Genomic DNA, 21,249 nt, shown 5'->3' with positions numbered 1-21,249 from the left:
GCAGTTTACTGAGCAAACACTGCATGCCAGGCTTTGCTCTTCTAACCTGTGAGCATTACAGATGCAGGCACAGCGCCTCGGAACTGGAGTAGATACCCACTGTGCATGAATTATAGATGATGGCAAGTCAGAAGGTGGCAGGTGCTTCCTCCCTTCTCCTCCGCCTCCCACCCTCCGTGAGCTCCTCTGCAGGCATCACAGCTGCGGCTTCGGCTCCAGGCTGGGTTCACGGGGCCCTTCTGGGCTGGATTGCCCCAGGACCATGGGTGTGCCCCTCCTGGCGCCCCAGAGGCTGTGCACTGGTTAGACATGGGGCACGTCTGAATTGCGGTGAAACAAATAATTGCACAAAGCAAGGGCCCTCACAGTGTTGGAGTTGGAGAAGGCAGGTGAAAGATATGTGCTGGGAGAGGCAGCTGGGCTTGGAGGAAATAACGGTGAGACATGACAAACTACAAGTAAACAAGGGAGGAGGCAGGCCCCTATGTGAGCTGGAAGGTTCAGGGCCCTCCAGGGTTTGGTCTAGATCCGTGGTCGGCAAACTGCGGCTCATGAAATACATGCGGCTCTTTGGCCCCTTGAGTGTGGCTCTTCCTAAGCCTTAGGAGTACCCTAATTAAGGTAATAACAATGTACCTACCTATATAGTTTAAGTTTAAAAAATGTGGCTCTCAAAAGAAATTTCAATCGTTGTCCTGTTGATTTTTGGCTCTGTTGACTAATGAGTTTGCCGACCACTGAGCTAGATGGTGGCCTCGCATCTAGATGAAGGAGCCCTGGAGCCTAAAGATACATTTTTTGAGACATGAGGGAGGGGCGACTAGCTCCTTGCCGGGGGTCCTTCCCACCTAGGGGTGTAAATCCTCTAAACTCCCAAATATCGGGGCACTCAGTTCAGTCTCAGCCAGCTGAGCTGCCCGCTCAGGACCTCCCTGAGTGCGTTGCTTTCCTACAAGCAAATCCTCGCCGGCTTTTGCTGTTATTTGTTGTCTCTTGTTTGAATTCATTCCTAAAGCAAGATGAGAACTGGGGCGCAGAGCGCTGTCTCTGGCCAGAGATAACCTGGTCAACCGCCGACCAAAGGAACCTGAAAGTCAGTGTCCCAACCTCCTCCCTGTCATGTGGCGGGTCCCTCGCCAGGCCCGATGGGCAGGACCGCTGACCTAAGGTTAAAGGCCCTGGAGACTAGGAAAGGGTTCAGAGCCCTCCTGCCCAAGAGCTAAAAAGCCAAAGACGTGGCCAGCACACCACCCCTGGGCACAAACCCAACCGAAGAGATCACTTACATCCACCAAGGCTCACGGAGAATGCTCAGAGCACATTGTTCACAATAATGACAACCTATGGTATCAGCTTTGGTCCAACCAGGAGAGAGAAACCACACAGTCATTTGAATAGGGAACGTTTAATATAAAGAATCATTCACTTTAATAAGAGATTCGGGGGCAAGAGATTAGCAGTCAGAAGTAAAGAGAACCCGAAATACAGGAATGGCGGATCTGAGGGGAAGCCACGGCCCCTCGCCCTGAGGATGAATGCTCAAGCCCCAGAGAAAGCACCCTCGCCAGGGCCGAGGTCCAGACCTCCTTGTCAAGGGCACAGCACGGCCCACCGACAGAAGAGAAGTCCCTATGGGCCTAGAGCCATTTTCACGGAGTAGTCAGAAAGTGAATTCGGAGCTAAAAGGCAATCGATTGAGAAATTGCACCAATATAAACCAGAAATTTCCATCGACAGCAGAATGGACCAATGAAATGTTCCAGAGCCATAAAAACAACAAAACAAAAACTGTTGGCCTACCACCACATATCCCTCTGACAGACATGTGTTGAGTGAAAAGAGCCAGACGCGAAGGAGTCCGTACTGGAAAATGCCACTTAAGTGAAGTTGAAAACCAGGCAAAGAGTATCAATGATGACGGGCGTCAGAAGAGCCGGGACCTTTGGTGGGGGATTAACCAGGAAAGAGCGCAAGGACCCTTGTGGAGAGCTGGATATATTCGATTCTTGATCTGGGTGGTAGTCACATGTTACATGTGGGTGTAGACATATGTTAGCATTTATTGAGCCATATAGCTAAGATCTGTACATTCTGCTGTAAGTTATACCACACTGATATTTTTTAAAAAATATTTTAATTAAAAGTAAACCTCTAGCCCTAGCTGGTTTGGCTCAGTGGCTAGAGCGTCGACCTGCGAACTGAAGGGTCCCAGGTTCGATTCCAGCCAAGGGCACATGCCTGGGTTGTGGGCTTGATCCCCAGTAGGGGATGTGCAAGAGGCAGCCGATCAATGATTCTCTCATCATTGATGTTTCTATCTCTCTCTCCCTCTCCCTTCCTCTCTGAAATCAATAAAAATAAATGTAAAAAAATAAAAAAATAAACCTCTAAAAAAGTGATATTTCTGTAGAATTGCCCCAACTTGTGTGAGTACACATTTGATGATTTTTTCCCCACAATGCATTTCATGAGCCCATGTATCACAGCACAGACCAGACCTGTTCTGTGTCCAGGTCTTACTTTATAAAGGGGCTGAGTGGGGTCAATGACATTGAAAGACACAGGCAGCTCGGTGGCAGTCGTGGTGTGATTTGGCACCAGGTACACAAACACTCCGGACCTGTGTCCTCATCTCCTACTGGGTATTCACACCTCCCTCACAGGGGGGCTGGAAGGCACCGGATGCCGGGCAGTAACTACTCGGTCTGGCCCTAGCCGGTTTGGCTCTGTGAATAGAGCATCGACCCACGCACTGAAGGTTCCCAGGTTCAATTGTGGTCAAGGACACGTACCTTGGTTGCAGGTTCCCCAGCCTTGGTCGGAGTGCGTGCAGGAGGCAACCAATCAATGTGTCTCTCTCACATCAATATTTCTCTCGGCCTCTCCCTCTCCCTTCAAATCTCTCTAAAAATCAAGGGGAAAGTATCCTCGGGTGAGGATTAACAACAACAAAATTACTGTCTGACTTCTTACCAGACTGTGCCCTGTTAGTAGGATGGGTGGCACTCAGTGATGTGAACTCGGTTCTCCCCTTCAAGTCCCACCTTGCTAGAGCATTCTGCCCACATGGTTCCAGGCACAGACAAGCGGGGTGCACTGTCCACAGGGTGACCTGAACCCCAAGGAGAGCAGGAAGCGTGGTAAGTTGCCCCAAGAGCCTCTTCCTGGCTGGTGGCTCACACCCAGGCCACACCTGCAGAGAGCCCAAGGGCACCTGGAGAGGGAACACAGACCGGGGCCACCAGAGAAGAACAGTGCGTGACCTCTTGGAGAGGCAGCGAGAGGAACAGGACGGGCCCCCCTACAGTTTTCTGGGGAAGTAACTTCTCCTCAAAGGCAGTTAAGGAACCACCAACCCTACACAGACATTTTTATATCATAGATATTATTTTTAAATATATTTTTATTGATTTCAAGGAGGAAGGAAGAGAGAGCGAGAGATAGGAACATCAATGATGAGAGAGCATCAGCTGCTTCCCACACCCACCTACTGGAGATCAAGCCTGTAACCTGGGCATGTGCCCTGACCAGGAATCGAACTGTGACCTCCTGGAACATGAGTCAATGCTCAACCAATGAGCCATGCCGGCCGGGCTATATCATGGATCTTTTTAACACAGTTCATAAAACAAAACACATAGGATTACAAAGAAAATCAACTACGCTGACATAAAGCTATCAAGTTGTTTTCAAAGTCCGCCGGGGGAATGTTCTGTGATGGAGTGCACTTCTGTACCCATGTATCCAACCATGAGCTCCAGCTCCACGTCTAGTCTCTACTGCGTTTTGAAGGCAGAAGAGCTGTGTCCGCATTTAGAATCGCCCCCAACTATTGTGATGTGAAATGCCGGTGACTTCTTCCACTACTTTGTGGGCCCATGCCTGTTATGGGCTGACTGTGTCCCCCGTGAGCTCATATGTTGGAGCCCTGAACCCCAGGACCTCCACATGAGACCTTTATATGGAGATCAGAAATTGACCAAGTCACACGGAGGTCAGGAGGGTGGCCCTAATCTAGGTATGACTGGTGTCCTAATTAAAAGGGGACATTTGGACACGGATGGGGAGAGCATCATGTGACGATGAAGGCTGAGATAGGGGCGATGCCCCCACAAGCCAAGGAACCCCAAGATGGCCAGCAACCACCGAAGCTGGGGGAGAGGATGGGACAGAGGCTCCCTCACAGCCTCTGGAGGAACCAGCCCTGCCCACACCTTGGTCTCGGACCTCCACCCTCCAGACTGTGAGGCAATGAAAACCTGGTGCCTAAGCCCCGCAGTGGGTGGCGCCCTGCAGCCCGGGAAACGTGCCCACAGTCGTGATGGCAGAGGTGGGAAACCTCAGTTACAGGCTCCCAAGTAAGACTGTTTCCCATCCAAGGTGTCAGACCCGGGTTACTCCTCTGCCCTGGTATTGGGCATCTTCTCCAGGCCCCTCACCCGATGCTCACACTCCAAAACCGGCAGCGATTCCAGGGGCGGGAAGACAGCGGTGGACATCGAGGCCGTGGCCGAGGTCACCCCCACGTTTCAGTCACCCTGAGGTGGGTGGCGGTGGTGACTTTTATCTGCGCTGCCCTTCTGACGGCCCAAGGCTGAGCGAGGACTGGGAGTCGGGGTTGGGGTGGAGTAGAGTGGGACATGTGAGCTGCATGATTTTACCACTTTTGGGTACAATATATGTTTTTAATTTGATGGGGGGAAATGGTGGTAGTGCTGACAGCTTTTTAAAATTTTCCTACTTAAAATAAACTTCCCACTCTCCCCTAGCCCCTCTCCCATCTGAGAAGTGTCCTACTGTCTCCGGGGCTCCCTGGGTGGCTCCCAGGGCCCAGCAGGAGCAGCCTTTGGCGATGGCCAGGCACTCGGGCTGCCCTGGACGCCGCGGGTGGAGAGGGCGCCTGGAGACTCCTCTCGGGTGAGAAGGGAATTAAGTGTCTCAGCCCGGGAAGGATGGCTTCCTCCTCTGCCTTTCACGTCACCTCATCAGCTCAGCCAAGAGCCGAGAACAGAACTGGCTGTGGCTTAGGGAATGGTATCAGGCAGTGCCCTCAGCATGGCCCCAGGGCATCCCCGAGTCTCGTGAGGCTGACCCGCTGGGACAAGGACACCTGCTGTTGGAAGAGCTTCCAGGGTAGCTGTAGTCAGAGAACAGGCAGGGCGCCCTCATCCCAGCCCCAGAGAACCCCATCTCGGTGCCGAGGGGCCGGGGCTTGGGGTTCACCGGTGAGGAAGACGAGCCTTTGAGGGGTCACGGCCCACAGGACAAGCGGAGCAGTGACCACGCTGACACAGCAAGGAGGAGTGTGAACCTGGCAGCCTCTCCCCGAGCAAACTCTGGTCAGGCCCCTCTGAACCCCTCCTCGCCTTTGACTTGCGTGTCCATTACTCGTGGCCCAATGTTAGCATTATCCTGCGGAGTGGGTCTAGCCAGACTCCCCATCTGCAGTATCTGATCAAATGCCCTCCCCGGCCTGGTGTCTGGCAGCCTGGCCGGCGGCCCTCTGCAAGAATCCTGCCGAGTCAGCTCAGAACCCTGCCCTACGAGTCACTGCCCCCCTCACCCGCCTGCCCCGACCATGGAGCCTGCCCTCCTGCTGTGTTCTGCGTTGAGCCAGCTCTATACTGAGGTCTTGCTTCCCCTATTGCAATCGTTTCTGAACAAAATCTGTCTTGCCCTTTCTCCCCTGTCCAGCTGGGCTTTCTTTGACAGAGGCGAGAACGGCGGTCCCATCTGGGATGCTCCGGAGAGCTGCTCTAGCCCGGCCAGCATGGGTCGGTGGCTGAGCATTGACCAACGAACCAGGAGGTCAAAGTTCGATTCCTGGTCAGGGCACATGCCCAGGTTGCAGGCTTGATCCCCAGTGTGGGACATGCAAGAGGCAGCTAGTCAATGATTATCTCTCATCATTAATGTTTTTCTCTCTCCCTCTCCTTCCTCTCTGAAGTCAATAAAAATATATTTTAAAAAAGAGAGCTGTTCTAGGGAGGTCCGGGTGGGCTAGTGGGTTCCAGAAACAGGGGACTGTGCAGAGGGAGAGCTTGGAGGTGGGGATGGAGACCAGGCAAGGTAGGCGTAGCATGGCCTCGAAGACACAGGAGGAGTCTGACCTTTTCTGAAGACGTCAGGGGGTCCACAGCCTTCTCTGGGCTTTGCAGACATGAGTTGGGGTCCCATGGGGCCTCTCTCCCCTACCCATGATTCAACAGAGGGGCCCCCTGATTTCCTTGAACACGGCATCTCCAATCAAACCAAGCGACCGAGGAGATGGGGCCCAATCATCACGGGTCTCAGGATCAGTAAGGGAGAGCTTTAGGGAGGCATTTCTGGGATGGACATTTTAGGCAGCTCGGCGGCCATAACAAAATGCCACAGACTAGGCAGCTGCACAGCAGACTGTATCTTCTCACAGTTCTGGAGGCTGGAACTGGGAGACCAGGCTGCCGGCATGGCGGGGTTCCAGCGACAGCCCTTTTCCTGGCTTGCCACAGCCTACCTCCCACTGTCCTCAGATGCGAGGGGTGGAGGGAGAAAGAGAGAGAGAGAGAGAGAGAGAGAGAGAGAGAGAGAGAGAGAGAGAGAGAAACATCCATGTGAAAGACACACCCGATTGGTTGCCTCCTGCACGTATGCCCCGACCAGGCCCAGGTATCAAACCTGCAATCGAGGTTCGTGCCCTTGACCGATAAGGGAGCCCACGACCCTTCAGTGCAAGGGCCAACGTTCTGACCACTGAGCAGCACTGGCCAGGGCAGGAAGGACATACTCCTTAGCCCCATATCAAACACCTTGAAAACAAACACAAGCACTTTCTCTCAAAGCACATCTTCTCCCCGGTTATTCTGGACACTGTGGCACGAACAGTAGAGCCACAGAACCCAGGCAGCTTGACTGGCCTCCGTGAAGAATGTGAGAGTAATCGGAATTCAAACCCCAGGACCAGAGCAGAGAAGGAAGAGGAATAACTGAAACAGGGGAGTGTGATCATTCTGGAAATTATGATCTGCTCAGATTTCAATTATATGAAGGTCCCTAAACAAGAGGCCATGGGAAGTTCAGGTTGAAGGTGTTGCCTGCTATGCATGTTAGCTCTATGGCCTGAAATGTCATTGCTTGACAAACAAGTCCAGCTGGTCTTTAAATGGCAACTGACCCATTCACCGAACTCCTCACGAATCAGCTCATGCCCTGACTTATCTGTGTCCGCTGACCACCCCTGCCTCCACCCTCAGGCCACACTGGTTCCCTCTCAGCTCCCAGAGCAGACCTGGTCTTTCCTTCCTGTGCACCTGTCCCTCACGTCTCCTTCTCTTCCCCCCTACCCCCTGCCACCTGCCCCACTTCTGCTCAGCTAGCTCTAGCCTACCCCTCCCTGTCCAGCCATTTATCTACTACTCGTTGCACCCACTGTGTGGTGTTTTATCAATTCCATTAATGGGATCAGAGTTTATTCTTTCTTTGTACAAACCTTACTAGTAGACTACCGTCCACTTTTCCCACTGGTCAATAACCCCGGAGGACAGGGCATTTTTCTGTGCTGTTCACCATTGTAGGGTCCCGACGCACAGGAATTTGGCAGCTAGAAGCCCAAAGGAAAGCCCTGAACAGCCCATCAGAGATGCCCGCATCTCCAGAGGCTGAAGCAGGGTCTGTGCAAGGGAATACATTGTCCCACAGGAAAACAAAGACTTGCTTCACACGCCTTCGCCTCGGGATGGAACTGCTGTGCAAACTTTTCCGTGCACTTGGTATTTTTGCTTTATGTACATTTCATAAGACTTTAATTATGTCTCAGCAGAAACAGAGCCCAGCTTATTTCAATGGAAGAGGAAGCAATATCAAAACATCAAGAGTTCCGCCCACTGTTCACACTGAGGAGGCCAGTGGGTTATTAGAGGCAAAGCATGGGCCACTGTCGAGAGAGTTCAGAAATGCAAGCCAGGCTGCTCTGGTGGGAAGGGGAATACACAGCCATGCAGAGAAGAAGACAGAGAATTATGGGTACATGCAGAGTACTGATCCCAGCGTTTGCCTGTTGGTCCCAGGACGTAGGTACGTTAAGAGGATGGGCCCCGGTGTGGCTCAGTGCTGGAGTGTCGGCCTGAGGACCAAAGGGTCCCAGGTTTGATTCTGGTCAAGAACACATACCTTGGTTGCAGGCTCCTCCCTGGCCCGGGCCCTGGTCAGGACACCAATCTATGTGTTTCTCTCACATCAATATTTCTCTCTGTCTCCCTCTCTCTCCCTCTCTCTCTAAAAATCAATGGAAAAATATCCTCGGGTTAGGATTAACCAAAAAAAAAAAAGACGGAAGATGATCTTTGTTCAGAAAACAGTGCATATACAAGAACAAAAAGCACAGCTGTCCAGGCAGACTTCCCATTCACACGCCTGCCAATAGCAGACGTGACTCTCAGAAGCGGCTAAATCTCTGCAGACCCTCCTGACTCACACACTCCCCGTGGCTAGGATCGGCACATCAGGGAATATGAACAGAACCAAGACACAGGTGCTCAGAACATTCCCCCTCCAGTGTCCGGGTTCACTGCGCAATCTGCTTCCAGCTCACCCCCATTCACTTCACTCAAATCTGACTAAGAGTACACAGCTTTCACTAAAGACAGCTTTGGCAGGAAAACCACAGATTTTAATGTTAAATGATTCACAGTGAAAATATGACACTTCTTAAAAACTCATTAAAATGGTTAATCGCTGGTGGGTTTGTTAGAGAGTCCCACTGTTGCACTTAACAATTTTTTCGCTGGTATCTGGCTTTGAGTGCAGCTGTTACAGAACAAGCTGGGGCCATCCTATATAATAAAGAGATAATATGCTAATTAGACTGAACAGCAGAACAACCATCCAGACGACCTTCCGGACAACGCCAGGGCTGCAAGGGCCGGCTGAGGCAGGTGGGGCTGCGAGGGCTGAGCCCCTTGCACGAATTTCATGCATCGGGCCTCTGGTTTTCCTATAAAAACTAAAGTTGTCAAGCCCTAAGAATTTTATTGAGAATATATTTTACCAATAAAAAGAACAAAACATATCAATTGGAGAAGCAAGAAGTCAAAGTTAGACAAAAATAAGTGACTTCTAAGCACCACTTTCAAACCCTCATCATTTTGTTTTTAAAGCAGCATTTCCATTATGCTAACTGCATGCACTTCTGAATAGCAATGTAGCTGTCCACAGACTTAAGAGGAAAACAATAAGCCATCATCCTGGCCATCCTATCTAATAATAGACAAACATGGTAATTGACCATACCTTTGCTACGCCTCCCATTGGCTAATCAGCATGATATGCAAATTAACCGCCAACAAAGACGGTGGCTAATTTGCATACTGCAGGTAGGGCGGGACAGCGCCATCCTGCCTGCCCTGCCGCCATCCGGGCCTGCTATCTGCGACTCGGGGCGGCGGGCGTCCCGTGTGCGACCCAACCCGAGACGGCAGGGTGGTACAGCGTGGCTCCTCTGTCACCCCAGCTTCCTCATCACAGCTCCCTTGGGGGCCTAAGCCTTTAGTCAGACATCCCTCAAGGGCTCCCTGGCTGCCAGAAGGATGTCTGACTGCAAGCTTAGGCCTGATCCCCCAGGGGTGGGGCTAAGTCGACAGGTGGACATCCCCCAAGGGTTCCTGGACTGCAAATGGGCACAGGCTGGGCTGAGGGGACTCCCCCCGCCCCCGAGTGCACAAATTTTTGTGCACCGGGCCTCTAATATATCAATAAAACTAGGAATTAACACTACTTTTGATTAAGAGCATAAAAAAATCTCAACCACTTAGAAATAAAGAAACGTTTGAGGTCAAAGGAGATATTAAATATGCAATAACAGATTACTTATAAAACAGGTGAAAACACTAGATATAACTTTTCAGGATGTGTTCAAAGCTGCTTTTAGAGGCAAATCCATAGTCTTAAGTATTTTTATTATTAAAGAAAAGAAAGAAAACAATCCCTCAAAGAATTTTGGAAGCAAAAAAAAATTATAGAAAATATGAATAATAAAATTAAATGCTGGATTAAATTTATTTAAACATTAAAACAAAATATTGATGATAAATATGCACATACCCTCTCTTTAAAATGGGCTAAGCTCTAACATATCCAATAAATACAGAAAGTGGGCAGAAGAAAAATAAAATGAGAACTGACCATGGGAAATGCTACATAGAGAAGATAAGCAAGGTGTTAAGAGTCCAGTGCTTGGAATCCAAGGGAACTGGGTCAGATCCTAAGTCTGACACTTGTTAGTTATGCGACTGTAGGTATACTTACCTTCTTAAGACAAGAAGAATGAAAACCTTTTAAAATGAGAAAACAATACTAACTTCCTCCTAAAGTTCTTGTGAAAGTCAAGTAAGTGCTTCGTGGTACCAGGAACCAGTAAGCTCTCAGGCAATAGTCGCTCATTCCTAAGACTTCTATGACGTTAGTTTGCTTGGTTCACAAGGTCCTACAATCCCCTCTGACATATGCTCTGGATACAATCACTTGACTTGGTCCCATTATGTCCACTTTGCAAGGTAACACGATTTCGTCTTCAAAATCATGCCACTTACAAAAATTGCTGAAAGGTCAAATTCTTCCAAATTTGACGTGGAATTGACATGGCAGGATCTGGTGAGGAGGCAGGTGATGTGGAGTGACTTGAGAAGGGTCAAACGTGTCCAAAAACTGTGTCCTTACAACATAGTTGTGTGCTTTAAGAAAAGTCTCCCACTAACATGTACAGAGGTGAGCTCTTTAGAATCTGTCTGCATAAACGGAGACACTGAAATGGCAACAGTGAGACAACATCTAGGAACAGAACAATGACAAGCAAAGAACAGAATTTAGAAAACAAGAGTCAGGAAGGGGAAAAATGGAGGTGAAAAGGGATCAATTGGATACATAAGAGAAAAACCAGAAGAATGTCCCAATAGTGGTTAAGACCTACACTTCCTGTGTCCCAGCTACTGTACTGAGTCCTTTTCATGTGATTACTCAGTGTCACAGAGAAGTGTCCCAGGAACCAACGGAGGGGGTCATCATCAGTGTCCATCCTACAGAAAACTGTGGAGCCAGAAACTCTCCAAATTCCAAAAGGCAACTTCATTGGAGTGATTATGGCTCAAGTTAGAGAGCAAATGACAATCCTTTGGGAAGATAAAGAAGGCGACCGAAGGCAGCTGGCTTCAATAAAACTTTCCATACAGCAGCTAAAGAGACAAGGATCCAAAACGTGGGATGTGGCTGCTGGAGAACTCCTATGCACCCCTCAGAACCCTGCTCAGGCACCACTACTCTATGTACGTTCCGGCCTCATCTTGTCTTCCCCAGAACTGATCATTCCCCTCTTCCCTGGACTCCCTTAGCACCTATAACGTCCATTGCAGTGCTGATTCTGCATTTTACTTCCTTGTGGCTGACTCCTTGACTAGACTATGAGCTCCTCATGGTCAGAGACTGGTGCTCCTCAGGGTTCCACTGGGAGCAAGTAGGCAGGTACTCAGTGAATATTTGTTGCATATAAAAAAAAAAAGGTGTGGGAAGGGGTGGGAAGAAAGGGGGCTGTTCAGTCAAGCCTGAGAACAGGACAAACTAGGATATCAACAAGTTATGACCAGTGGAGGACTACGGTGGAAAGGAGAAACGGAAAAAGAAATGCCACTCAACGTCTTTCCCAGAACTAACGTTCATGATAGTAAGAGCATCTTATCTGTTAACAAGCTGGGGTTCACCAATGACAAAAAACCAAACAACCTGATTTTTTTAAATGAGCAAAGGACTTGAACAGACATTTCTCCCCAGGCAACGGGGGAGGGGGAGGCGGGGAGAGAGGCTGACAAGGACCAAGCAGTGTTTCATGGTGGCCATGAAACCAAGATGCAGTCCTGGCAGAAAATCAAGTAGAAATTTGATCAGAAGCCCAGTCCAATAGACAAACAAGCATCCTGGGGAGGCCAAGGGTTCCCCTGCGACACGGGGGCCTGGCTCGCAGCCCGAGGCCAACGCCATGCCCAGGAAGGAGGTGTGCAACCCTCAAGCCCGGCCAGCATTGGACTGAGCTGGCCCGAGTCTGCAGTTGCGTAGTGCCTGACCCGGGAAAGGATGGGGACTGTCACCCGTGTGGCCAGGGATACAGAATCTCATAAAATCAGAAATGAATGGCGGTCCTTGTTTGGTCAAAGTACCTACCTAGAAACCCTACAAAAGAAAGGGTTCCCAGTGTCTGGAAAAACCTTTGCAAAGAAAATCCTGTCCTTGTCGATTTGCTGAGGCGATGGCTTAGGGAATATCTGTACACGCCGCGTTGCATTTCCAGGAGCTAAATTATCAACGGACCTCACATTGAGGTCCTCGCTGCACGTATCTGGGTTTAATTATTTTTTAACTTACCTAACAAAGGACCTGATTAAGAGGAACTGACTTGAAAACAGAAGTATACGATTGTGTAACCACTGTGCTATACACCTGAAAGCAATGCAAAATACTGACTGTCAACTGTAATTGAAAAATATTAAATGCAAACTGTAATTGCTATGCAGTCATTCCTTAAAAGGAAGACACATATTTTTTTTACCAGGCTGTATTACATCCCCAGGAGGGATGTCCCTTACAGCTGGAAGCTTGTACCTTTTGACCCCTTCACCCATTTTGCCCACCCCCAACCCCTGCCTCTGGCAACCACCAATCTATCTCTGTGTCTGTGAGTTCAGTTTTGTCTTGTCTTGCTAATCTCCACATATAAGTAAGATTTCCAGTACTTGTCTTCCTGTCTGACTTATTCACCGAAGGGAAGGTACCGTGCTCTCCCTTTGAAGCGATCTGCCTGTTACATGTGCCTGTTTCAGAAGAAACGCCATAAAAGGAGGGTAAGTGTCAGACTACATAACCTATCGAAGCAGTTTATTGCTTGTAAGGATGGGCAGAATCAACGTGCGTTTCCCCGCTAATGTAAGTCTATAAAACAGCAGCCTTCCCCACCCCCAGCTCTCACTGGAATATGACCCTCTCCAGACCTCTATCCTCATTAAATGCTGCTCCTCCTTCTCACGAAACAAGGGCAGAAGTAATAAATGAGGGAGACGCGAAGATGGGAGGTGATGTTCATATTTACAAAAGGTGATTTTTTAAAAGTCCGTCATGCTAATATAAAGAGTGAAAAATGACTTCACAACATCTGATTAACGGGAGGTTTAAGAAGGGTTTTCTATTACTGGAAGCTATATTTATCGCCAAAAAGTCCGAAACCTAAACACAAAACAGTGAAACCAAAACAGGATAAAAAAAATAATTAGCCCGGTCAGCATGGCTCCGTGGTTGAGGATAGACCTCTGAATGGGGAGGTCACGGTTTGATTCCTGGTCAGGCAGCGCACATGCCCAGGCTGCAGGCTTGATCCCCAGTGTGGGGTGTGCGGGAGGCAGCGAATCCATAATTCTCTCTCATCATTGATGTTTCTATTTCTTTCCCTCTCCTTTCCTCTCTGAAATCAATAGAAATATATTTTAAAAATTAAAAATGCAATATTTACGGGGCATATTTCTCTCTCTCTCTCTCTCTCTCTCTCTCACACACACACACACACACACACACACACACACACACACACAAAACAAACACTGGTATAGATATTGCCAAAAATGGTTATTACAAAATCTGAAGGCTAGGGGCTAGGAGGAGGGGAGAAAGGAGAAGGGGGAATGGGAGATACCTGTAATATCCTATATAATAAAACCCTAATATGCAAACAGTGGAATGACCAGTTGCTATGATGCACACTGACCACCAGGGGGCAGATGCTCGATGCAGGAGCTGCCCCCTGGTGGTCAGGCTGATGGGTGGAAAGCACAGGAGCCTCTCCCACCTCCGTGGCAGCACTAGGACCCCTCGGGGGTGTCCCCCTGAGTGGGCCTAACCCAAGGCATCCTGGACTGTGAGAGGGCACAGGCCGGGCTGAGGGACCCTCCCCCACCCCACCCCCCACCCCAGCGCAGTGCATGAATGTTGTTCACTGGGCCTCTAGTCAACAATAAAAAAAATCTATTTTTAAAAAATCTGAAGGCACCTTACTGCATTTAATTATGACCCAAAGAGTCTCCCCTCTGGTCTTCTCCACAAAGCCAAATGCCTCCTGTCACTCCTTAGTGAAGAGATGTTACTTCACCATCGCCGCCAGCCCCCACAACCCCCACCCTCTGCAGGGACCTGTCAGTGCAGGTGCTGGGGAGCTGTTGTTTTCAGGTTGGATTATTCATTGTTGTGAGACGTTAATTCCCTAACCTCATGTTTGTACTGTGCCACTGAGTAACACAACTTCCTCCTGTTGTTCCACCGTTTGGTCAATTTGCATATTAGGGTTTTGTTATACAGGATAGTATTACAGGTATTTCCCATTCCTGTGTGGGGTGATAAGGTAACACTTCATAAATGACTACCTCAGTATCAATTTATCAATTTTAAAAAAATACATAAATAATCCAATAAAAATGAGGGAAGGACCTGAGTAGACATTTTCCCAGAGAACACACGCAAATGGCCAACAGGTATATGAAAAGGTGCTCAGCAGCACCAATGACCAGGGAGATGCAAGTAAATCCCCAATGAGGTGTCACTGCACACCTGCCAGGATGTCTACTATCAAAACGACCAGAGATAACAGGTGGAGAGGATGTGGAGGAAAGGGAGCTCTTGTGGGCTGATGATGGGAATGTAAACTGGCCCAGCCACTACAGAAAACAGTACAGAGGCTCCTCAGAAATTAAAAGCAGAACTACCATAGGAGCCGGCAACCCCACTCCTGGGCATATAATTCAAAGAAAACAAAAACATCTCAAAGAGATTTCTGTACTCCCCCATGTTCGTTGCAGCATTACTCCTAACAGCCAAGGTGTAGGAACAACCTACGTGTCCGTGGATGAATGAACAGATCAAGAAAATGGTGTGTATATCTACAACGAACTATTATTCAGTCTTTAACAAAGACGGAAACCTTGCCAGCTGCCGACACGTGGATGGACAGGAGGGCATCGCGCTAAGTGAAATGAGCCGCACATACAAAGACAAGTACTCCATTACTCCATGGTGCCACTTACATGTGGAATAATAAATTATTAAAAAAAAAAAAAAAAAGTCTGCCAAAGCCAGTTTGGCTCAGCGGATAGAGCGTCAGCCTGCGGACTGAAGGGTCCCAGGTTCGGTTCCGGTCAAGGGCATGTGCCTGGGTTGCGGGCACTTCCCCAGTGGGGGATGTGCAGGAGGCAGCTGATCGATGTTTCTCTCTCATCGATGTTTCTGGCTCTCTATCTCTCTCCCTTCCTCTCTGTAAAAAATCAATAAAATATATATTAAAAAAAAAAAAAGGTCAAACTCATAGAAACAGAGGAGAGGGGGCTGAGGCTGGGAAAATACGCAGAGGTTCTGAGGATCCTGGGCCGGACATGGGACCAATTTACAACCCTGTGTTGTATAACTGAAATGTGCTGAGAGTAGAACTGGAATGTTCTCTCTCTCTCTCTGTCTCACACACTCTCACATACACACACACACACACACACACACACACACACACACACGAAAAAATGAATACACTGGTAGATCAAGTTTGAAGAAATCTGGCCTGTCACCATTTTCTTTTCCTTAATATAAAAAGAATAAAAGGGCCACAAGCCTGCAGTACACGTCCTCGGAAGTGCTCCCAAGTCAAAAAACGCACAAGGCCGGCCAACGCCAGCCCCCACCCTCGCCAGAGTCCCAGGGTCACCACCTCCGAGAGACCCCGGCGTCCCCCTATCCCCACCACCAGCAACTCCGGCCCCTAAATCTCCTGCCTTCCACCCCTGAGGCCCTGCGCCCCCATGCCCGCACCTCCTCTGGCGAGCGCGCCCCCACCTCCTGCGTCCCCCACCTCCCCCCAGTCCCCGCGCGCCCCCACCTCCTGCGTCCCCCACCTCCCCCCAGTCCCCGCGCGCCCCCGAGTGCCCCCACGCCCCCACCTCCTGCGTCCCCCGCGCCCCCACCTCCTGCGTCCCCTGCGCCCCCGAGTCCCTGCACCCTCAGAGCCGAGTCCCCGCGCGCCCCCACCTCCTGCGTCCCCCGCGCCCCCGCTCTCCGCACCCTCAGAGCCGGCCCTGCGCCCCCACCTCCTCCGGCCCCGATGCCCGCGCCCACCCCGGCCCCGCGCCCTGCACCTCCAGCGCTCGCGGTGCGCCCGCACTCCCTCTGCGGTCCGCCGGCTGCAGGCGCAGGAAGCTCAGAGCCCCTCGGTGGGGCAGCGGAGCCCGGCCTGGGGGGTCCGGGGAGGAGCTGGGTCCCGGCCTGCGCCCCGGCCCTGCGCCGCTCACACCTCCGCGCAGCACCTGGCGGGAGGCCCAGCGGGCAATGTGCACCCTGAATCCGATAGGTGAGGAGGCTGGCGATGACGGCGAGGGGCGGGGGACGGTGGAGGGCCACACGCTGCGCCCTGCAACTCTGGGGCGGGCGAGGGTGGGGGGACGCCCCCATCCCCTCCACCGCCCACCCCCCGCGCGGGGCTCAGAGAAGCAGGACCCGGCTCCGAGCGCCCGGGAGGCGGCAGGAACCGTCTGCCAAGTTCCCCTCCGTGGCCTCCGGGGAAGGGCATCCTTCCCTGAGCGCCAGGCGCTGGCGGTGTTGGAATTTGCCCATGTCCCTTGGGGCTTCGCGGGTTCTTGGAGCGCACCCCCTGCCCTCCCAGGGGCGGTTCCAGACTTAACTTTCTAACTCTCTCTGTGCTCGGGAGGCAGCGCGGCCCTGTGCTCCCCAAGCCCTGATGCCTCTGGAAAGAACACCCTCCCCCTTTGAGGAAAGAGGCTTTTTCATAGCAAAGGGTTTGTGTGTAGCAATGAGTCAAGGTCAGATGAGCGAAGGGGGAGTTATGGGGGCTGTCTAATCCTTAGAGAACCGAATGGAGTAGGTACTCTTCCAATTCCCGTTTCACAGCTGAGGAAACTGAGGCACAGAGAAGCTAGGAGGCATGATGAGTAGTGAGATCTGCGGAGGAAAGGGGCCACATGCTAACCTGACAAGCTCAGGGGGAGGCCGGCATGGTTGTCTTGCAAACTCAGAGACCTAAAGTAACCACAAAGGATGGTCTGAAATTAAACCTTAAAAGCAGTTATGGTGGGCAGTTACGTCACTGACAAGGTCAACCTTTAACTGAGTCTATCTGTCTTTTTGCATCTATGGTAACATACCCTTTGAAATGTCTGGGTAACTTGTAACTTCCCTTTTTCTGGAGCCCCTGGGGCACAACCAAATGTGCTGGGCACCAGGACAGACACCACAAATTCCTTCATTATCATGTTAATTGATCCTGCACCCACCTAAGTATGTGTCTATCATTTTACTTTTTATCCAATCCCGGGGGTTTCCCCTACTTTGCTTTATCCCACCTCCTTAATCTATCACCAATGAATTTCATGTAACCCTCCTACTTCCCTTCTTTGATTGCAAATGTATAAATACAAATGTAATCCCGCCATTCTCCGGAGCATTATCTCGATTCCTTGAGGTTCTGCTTCCCGGCATATGTCCTCAGTTTGGCTCAAATAAACTCACAAAAATTCTTTACAGGTTTCAGTGGTTTTTACGTTAACATTACTTGGCGTAGTTGGCAGGATTCCAAAGAAATTCACCCAGGACCACCCCTTGGACTTTGACCAAAATGCAGTTTGTTTGGGGTACCTTTGTTAATATTTTGCATGCAAAAATTAGAAAATGCCGGCTCTGAAATTAAACTGAATGAGTACATGGGAAGCATATCTTGATTTGGAAATTAGAAGCTTCTAAGGAAAAGCATAGAAAAAATTTCTTCCAATAAGATGGAAATTAATAAAAAATTTTAGAGACTGTCCATTCTGAAGTTAATAAATGTCTACACCCTGTTTTTCCCCGTAGGAAGCGTGCCTCTGATTTATCTTCATAGAAGATTCCCCCAGACAAAGGGAGGTAGAGGCAACCAGAAAAGACCTCAGCCCATTTTTTGTTTGTTTGTTTGTTTGTTTTTTGAATAGTCCATTGGGAATATCCTGAAATTCTAGAGAGGGGCAGTTCCCGAACCAGGGACAAAAGACACTGCTTTGGTAGTTTTTAATGCTGGACATTCTCTGGTGTAAACTTTTAGTGTGTTCTGCGCGCCCGTATAAGAGTGTTGATGTTTTTGTGCCTCTTTGTTGTTGTTTAATTTGTTTAAAAAGGAGGCGAGTTCCGCTTTGGGGAAGCCTAGTTGTGTGTGGTGGGATTGAAAGCGTGAGAGAGATTGCAAGAAGAACTCTTGATCTTGGGGTCTCTTCTTGCTCTCCCTCTCAGGGTTCAGCCCCAGAAACAGCTGGTGAGATTTCTGTTTGTTTGCAGTATAATGTTGGCTGTCTATCTTTTAGGAACTGTGTAGACAGATGCCATTTTGGGCTGCCTGACTTGGTAGCCACCATGTTGGCCACATGGCTTGCTGCTCCCCTGGGGGCCACCCTCTTGAAACAGCAAAAGCCAACCCTCCCTTTGAATTAGCCAATCAGGAAAGACCATGCGCCTGAGCTCCAATCAAGAGCAAGGGATGGGTCACATGGGTTGTTAAGGCATCTGCTTCAGAAAGGAACTTGCAGAGATTCAGAGCCAAGAAAACAGGAAACTCGCAGGGGGGTAGTCAGGGACACTGGGCAGCCAAGAGTCAGGATCCCCGTGGGGGCGTCTGCCAGTGATGCTCTAGGTATTTGCTTTTCACAGATTGGGAGTTTATGAATCATTTTCCATGCTGAATACACTCCTTGCAAGAAGCCATGTGCCTCATTTTAAAATCTTACATTATTTATTCTTTATATGCTGAAATTATAATTGAATCTAAAGGTATACAAATTTTATATTCTCTATGTCATTTTACAGGGATTTTTACTTACCAAGAAACTGTTGTCTTGGAATGTTATATTTTATAGAAAAGCAAAGTTTTTATCAAATCTAAAACCATGCCACATTTTTTAAAATTTTACTTTATTTTAAAATAATAGGAAGTTTGGAGGAAAAAAATTGGGAGAAAAAAATCACACATAATTTCAGACCATCCTTTGTGGTTACTTTAGGTCTCTGAGTTTGCAAGGCTGCCATGCAGGCCTCACCTGAGCTTGTCAGGTCAGCATGCAGCCCTTTCGTCCACAGATCGATGAGATGATGCCACTGGGACTCCAGCTTTCTCTGGCAGGAAAAAAATATACATATACTTATCTACAAAAATATGCACGGATATTTTAAGAGTCAGGATCGTCTAATTCAAGGGATGTCAACCCTGTCTGGAAATTTTGAAACTCCCCAATGCTCAGGCTCTACCGCAGACAGAATGAATCAGACTTCTTTTCCTTATTCTCACATGTCCAATCGCTTGAGAACAATGCCTTGCCTGAGTTCCTGTGGCTAGCATGTGAGCCTTCTTGGGCAAAGATGAAATGAGCTAATGTGGGGGACGGGGGAAGAAGCCCCGAATATTTAAGGAAGTGGAGTGCCACAGCTCAACAGATGCAGAGTCTGGTGCTGCCCCTGCTCTTGTCCCGGCTACCTCAGGGCCCTGCTCCCTGGGGACAGACTGGTGGCTCACACTGCCACCTTTGGGGTAGGCACGCACACAGTATTCTGAGGTCCCAGGAAGCTGGCCCACTTAAATGTTCACTCCATGAGAAAGGCATGTAAGAAACCATGGCACTCCCTTTTCAAAAAGTGTGGAGCCCTGGCCGTTGTGGCTCAGCGGTTAGAGCATCTGCCTGGGCACTGAAGGGTCTCAGGTTTGATTCCTGGTCAAGAGCACCTACCTACCTGGGTTGCAGGTTTGATCTCTCATATGGGAGGCAACCAATGGATGTGTGTCTCTCTCCCCCCTTCCTCCCATCCACTCTCTCTAAAAATCAATGGAAAAAATATCTTCCGGTGGGGATTAATTAAAAAAAAAAAAAAAAGTTGGAGAAATACACGGACATTGATGAAGATGGAATTCTTGGCAAACTCTCCGAAGAGGAACTGAAACACTTGGGAAATGTCCCTGATGACCTAGATCCCCCCGCCCGCCTCGAATGCCCTGCCACCAGCTGGATTCCAACAAAAACAGCAGACAGGGAGCAGCCACCAGCCCATCTGACCCTGAGCGCCTCCCTCCTCATGTCCCTGGACAAGGGGGCTTTGGACTAGGGAGACAGGGAAGACCCTGCCCTTCCCCGGAGAAAAAAGAGAGAGAGAAACTGCTTCACCAGAGGAAGCGGCGAAGGAGAAAGCGTGACCCGGGATCCAGATCCGGGAGAAACTTTGGCCAGAGCCCCCGACACTGAGCTCTACACAATGTGCTCAACAATCTAAAGTTTGGTGAAGAAACAGCCCATATCAAGGGCCTGGGAGACATGTGGTCAAAGGTGAAAGGTCAAGCCTGTGTTTGAGCAACCACCCAACCTCACAGAGGTGGAAGCCGCCATCCCAGCCTCCAAGAAGCCAATCTCCGCAGCAGGACACTCCAGTTCCGACCCTCGAGGAACTGGCAGATGCTCTCGAGACCCACATGCATGTAACTCGCAGCCCGCAGCAAGGCCCCCGGGCAATCACTGTTGCAGATACTGTGAAAGGAAACGAGACCTAGGAAAGCCCAAACATAGAACCCCATTTTCTAACAGGAACTCGGATCCCGGCCCGGTAGAGGCACTAAGAGGAAATGACACCTTGACCCAAACCAAGATGGACAGCCGGGGACAGCAGTTGGAACAGCCGTAGAGACGGACATTGCCCAGATGCTCCCGGAGAATTCGGGGATCCTTGAATTTGGATATCGGTTTACCAAGCTAGGGCCACGAGCAAGGAGGCGGCTGCCCTCACAGAGAGTAATGACCTGGTTTGTGAAAAGTGAGTTGAAGGAGACCAAGAGTCAATTTCCACAAGAGGCGAAGTTTCACCCCGGCGGCCATTTAAAAAGGAACAAAAACTCTTCTTCTGAAACAGGAACAAAGGGTCTGGTGCCGGTGGGATCCTGGTGGGGAGAGACGACACCAAAGGAGGTGTGGGCGCAGGGCCGGGGCTCTGAGGGTGCAGAGGCAATAAATAGAGCGCGGTTGAATCTTTGTGGTGCATTTCATTGTCCGCATGGCCGGCGATCAGAGAGGGCGACAGGCCTAACTCCTTGAAAAAATCGCCCTGACACCTCCTCCCAGGCTAGCTGTGCATACAGGCTTAGAAGGTGGGAGGAATAAACTAAAAACTACACGTAACAGCTACGTGAGTTCC

General features: G+C 49.9%; 1 protein-coding gene and 1 pseudogene across 2 annotated transcripts in view; one reads left to right on the top strand and one right to left on the bottom strand.

Annotated features, from left to right (window-relative positions):
• The window catches only part of B3GALT5 (beta-1,3-galactosyltransferase 5), a 39,650-nt gene extending 23,206 nt beyond the window's left edge, over positions 1-16,444 (bottom strand). Inside the window, exon 1 of one of the 2 annotated variants that reach the window (XM_059686488.1) lies at positions 16,179-16,444. The gene's annotated coding sequence lies outside the window, so the exon portion shown is untranslated. Of the gene's footprint in view, positions 1-100; positions 362-16,178 lie in introns of those variants that run through there. The other variant, XM_059686489.1, reaches the window with a different exon arrangement.
• On the top strand, positions 16,369-20,962 carry LOC132231824 (tropomodulin-2-like; annotated as a pseudogene).
• The last annotated feature ends 287 nt before the right edge of the window (positions 20,963-21,249 follow it).

Source organism: Myotis daubentonii, chromosome 3 (genome assembly GCF_963259705.1).
Source record: "Myotis daubentonii chromosome 3, mMyoDau2.1, whole genome shotgun sequence".
Taxonomy (NCBI): Eukaryota; Metazoa; Chordata; class Mammalia; order Chiroptera; family Vespertilionidae; genus Myotis; species Myotis daubentonii.
The sequence above is the reverse complement of the archived record's forward strand: the minus strand, read 5'-3'. Positions and strand labels throughout refer to the sequence as shown.